General features: G+C 42.6%; 1 non-coding gene across 1 annotated transcript; it reads left to right on the forward strand.

Moving 5' to 3' along the window:
• The first annotated feature begins 277 nt into the window (after positions 1-277).
• Positions 278-352, forward strand: Trnat-ugu (transfer RNA threonine (anticodon UGU)). Its single transcript has one exon. It is a non-coding gene; the product is annotated as a tRNA-Thr (tRNA).
• Positions 353-4,438: the final 4,086 nt, after the last annotated feature.

Here is a 4,438-nt window from a genome sequence, read left to right on the forward strand (position 1 = left end):
CTGCATGGTCATCGACGGTAACTGTTCTTTCGGGAACAGATACTGCCATCATATATAGTTAAAATATGGCTTCCCGGCCATTGACCGTCTTGTGCGAACGCACACGCTATGCCTGAACTCGTACAGGACTTGGTAGATTAATCTGCCACGAGTAATGAGTATGATGGGCAAACATCTATTAGGCGCACTACGAATGTAGTGGTGTGGACATGTTGGGAATGTGGCTGTCACGGGGAGCGTGCAAGGGAGAAGTCCCTGCAGACGCACTATCCTCCGTGCCCGCGGTGGCTCAGATGGATAGAGCGTCTGCCATGTAAGCAGGAGATCCCGGGTTCGAGTCCCGGTCGGGGCACACATTTTCAACATGTCCCCAATGAAGTACATCAACGCCTGTTTGCAGCTAGGGTGTTCATTTAATTATCATTTATTTCTAGCAAAGCTGCATGGTCATCCACGGTAACTGTTCTTTCGGGAACAGATACTGCCGTCATATATAATGTTTAAATTGTTAATTTTAAGTATGTAGAAGGGCCCTAGTGGAAGGAGGAAGGTGTTTAGAACATACAGTAAGTTTTAAAAGAGATCACACTAAAATTGAAAAAGGTATAAGGGAAAAGAGGATAACTAAAGAACACTATCGAGGACTATGCAATGCTTATCGTAGCAGATTAACACCAGAGAGCACACAACAAAATTGTCAGTCTCGTCTGCCAGGTGGTCTAGCAGTTCTCAGAAGTTGAGACAGATGGAACAAAACTGCAAAGGGAAGAAGCACCCCTGTGATCAAAAGGTGTGTGAGCGACAATGCTTGTTCAGTGATGATAACCTAAGACAAAAGAAAACCAGAGAGACTTATAGAAGATCACAAAGCATTAATTCAAAAGAGAAAAAGGAAAGGAAATTATATAGTAATTAACTGAAGATTATTATTAAAGGTAAATCGAGAGAGGTTTCTATTAGTTGTGTTAATGAAAAGCTGTCATGATGTAACTGCATGAATGCTGACCCCTCAGGAATTGAGATGGCGCTGCCGTCAGAAGCAAGGCGATCACAAGAAAATCGTGATAGGGAGAATTAAGTTTTTTGTTTATAAATGTACATACATAGTTTGTGTTTGACTATATTACATTAGTCAGTTAAAACTTGGAGACAGGGAGGTGTCGTTTCACAACTGAGCCAGCATAGCTGTGCATTGCCTGCACCTCCTTTAGACAGTGCCAACTAGGGAGTCATCTGCAAGGACTGAGGCAGTTGGTAAGGACTTCATAGTTAAAAGGGATGACAGCTGGGTGTGACCAGACGCCAATTAAGGCCCAGGCCAAGAGTAAACATTCTACTGAGACACCAAAGTGTATTTTCCAAGAACCACCACTGAGAACTGGTTGTAGCCCCTGGCCACAAGAGTTATGGCCTACCAGCTGGCAGAGACTACTGACCACAGCCGGCTCTTTTCAAGGGGCTGGCCTTGCCTTTGGTCGATGGCAGTTCCCCTACCCACCAACACTAAGATGACCGCTAATGGCCCAATGTGGTCATGCTCCTCTGTTACTTGTGTGTGTTCCTTGAGTGTCTGTGCTCAAGCAGAGAAGGAGAAAGTGAATTTCAAAGCCCTACTCACAAACTACATGAACATGCTTAGCATGGTGTAGCGAGGGGTTTGGAGCACAAAAAGTCTCAAAGAGCAATCCTTTTTCAGTGCCTCGTGAAAATACAGTTGTGTCAGGGTAGTTTTATTACATTTTTTGGCAAGGATCTCTGATTTTGACACACTGCACTTACTAAATCATAAGTTCAGAATCAGGGTGAACCTAAGAAACGGTCATTCTGTTTTAAAGAGAACCCATTGGTAAATATACCCTTTACTGGCTGAAAGAGACAAGAGTCACCAATGTAACTTGATTCCAACTTTGTGATTAAGTTAAGATTTTGGAAACTGTGTTTAAGTACAGATGTAGTCCTGTAAGACGTGTAGTTTTCTTGTATAAATATTCGTTGTGTTACTACTTTTTCTGCCATGTGTATTAAAATTTTGTGTCTATTTGGATGTTGCTTGTGTACGATGGTTAAGGAGGGATTCTGTTTCCATAGCAGACAGCTGTTTCCCAAATCGGTACTCTGGATGCAGCGGTTGTAATACAGATACATTCTGAAGGCATACAACACCAAGGGTGTGGCCTCAATGGCTGTACTGGCCAGTTCTCATCACAAAGAAAGAGAGTCAAATAAAATTACTTTGATAATTCCAACCACAGATTTGAGTTGAGTACAAAATTTCTAACTCATTGATAATAATCTGAGATCGCACAGATCTTTAATTAGCAAGCCATAAAACTAAATCTATCATTTTATTCAATTAGAGTAATTTTTCCCAGCCAATGTGTATCACCTAAGGTCTCGTTACATGGAGAACAATCAAACTGAGGGGACAGTAATTTTCTCATTCTCCATTTGATTAATGTAGAAAGTGCTCAAAATTTCGTTTACAGTTTCTGGCCATTATGTTTGAATGTAAGGTGGGGCCACATGGTGATATACTGGTTTTCCCTCATTTGGATAATTCATTCCCATACAGGTGTCCAAACCTGAGAGGCAAAGAGACCAAGCTGTCCTCTGAGACGTGGCTGCATCAAAAATTCGTTCCCTCCCACTGTCATGTTGGCTGCTGGGACCTATTTGTGAAGTGGAAATGCGTACTGCTGTGCAGTGCCCGAGTTTACAAACAGCACTAAGAGCCACGCTCCCAGGCCACTTGGTAGCTGATCTTGGATGCCTTCACTTCACAGATAGTAGTATTGCTGAACTTACCCCCGTTTTGTCACTGAAGTGTTGTCTCTCATCAACTTGAGAGTGGGCATGTGTTAGGTCTGTCCATGCAGTAGTTACATTGGTTGCTACTAAGCAATTACATCACTTTGGCAGCATACTTCCAGCATCATGACCTCACAAATCATAATGAGGTAATCTTCATTGTTCAGCCAATGCTCCTGTTTGTGTCATACGGGTCTCATACCTAACATCTTATCGTTCTCTCATTCAACCATTCCTCACTTATAGTGCCTTGTCTCAATCCTTTTTAACTTCAATGTGTTTTGATGTATTTTCTTATTTTAATTCCTTGTCCTACAATAAGGCGGCTTTGTGGCAAGTCACTCCAATTTATAAGTGCATGCTAGACAACTTGTGACAGGGTTACCTCACCTTTCTGTGTTGTACAGCAATATACGAGGGCCGTTCAGAAAGTAACCTCCGGTTGATTTAAAAAAATACACCAAGTTAAACAAAAATATTTTAATACATACATCTTACAACTACATCTTTGCACTATTTTTCTACATAGTCTCCATAGCGATTGAGGCACTTATCGTATCTCTTCACAAGCTTTGAAATTCCTTCTGCATAAAAATCACCCGCTTGTGCCTGGAGCCAGCCTGTGACCGCATCTTTGAGCTCTTCGTCGTCATCAAACCGCTGTGACCCGAGCCATTTCTTCAAATGCATGAAGAGGTGATAATCACTTGGCGCCAGGTCTGGGCTGTAAGGTGGATGGTTGATAACGTCCCACTTGAAGGACTCAAGAAGGGCCGTTGTTCTGCGAGCAGAGTGAGGATGGGCGTTATCGTGCAAAAAAATGATACCGGAAGTCAGCATACCATGGCGTTTGTTCTGTATAGCCCGTCGTAACTTTTTTATTGTTTCACAGTACACGTCTTGATTAATGGTCGTACCACGTTCCATGAATTCAACCAACAACACCCCTTTGGCATCCCAAAACACCGTTGCCATCAGTTTTCTGGCAGAAAAATCTTGCGAGGCTTTTCTTGGTTTGGTAGGCGAATTTGAATGTGCCCACATCTTTGATTGTTCTTTTGTCTCAGGGTTCACGTACTTAATCCAGGTATCGTCACCGATCACGATTCTGTTTAACAATGGTTCTCCTTCGTCCTCATAACGTGACAGAAAGTCTAATGCAGAGGCCATTCTTTGAGTTTTGTTGTGGTCGGTAAGAATTTTGGGCACCCATCGTGCACAGAACTTACGGTAACCCAATCTTGCTGTCACTATCTCGTACAAGAGAGTCTTAGAAATCTGTGGAAAACCAGTAGACAACTCTGACATTGAGAAACGTCGATTTTCATGAACTTTTGCATCAACTGTCTGAACGAGTTCGTCAGTCACCAATGATGGTCTACCACTCCTCTCTTCATCATGAACGTTTTCTCGTCCACTTTTAAATAAACGTACCCATTCACGGACAACTCCTTCACTCATAACTCTTGGTCCGTACACGGCACAAAGCTCACGATCAATAGCTGCTGCAGAATATCCTTTGGCTGTAAAAAACCTTATGACAGCACGCACTTCACATTTGGGGGGGTCACATTCAGAGTGTCACAGGCTACGTCTGAACAGTTTGAGGATTTAGAAGGAGTATCAGCAG

The sequence above is a fragment of the Schistocerca serialis genome, chromosome 3 (genome assembly GCF_023864345.2).
Source record: "Schistocerca serialis cubense isolate TAMUIC-IGC-003099 chromosome 3, iqSchSeri2.2, whole genome shotgun sequence".
Taxonomy (NCBI): Eukaryota; Metazoa; Arthropoda; class Insecta; order Orthoptera; family Acrididae; genus Schistocerca; species Schistocerca serialis.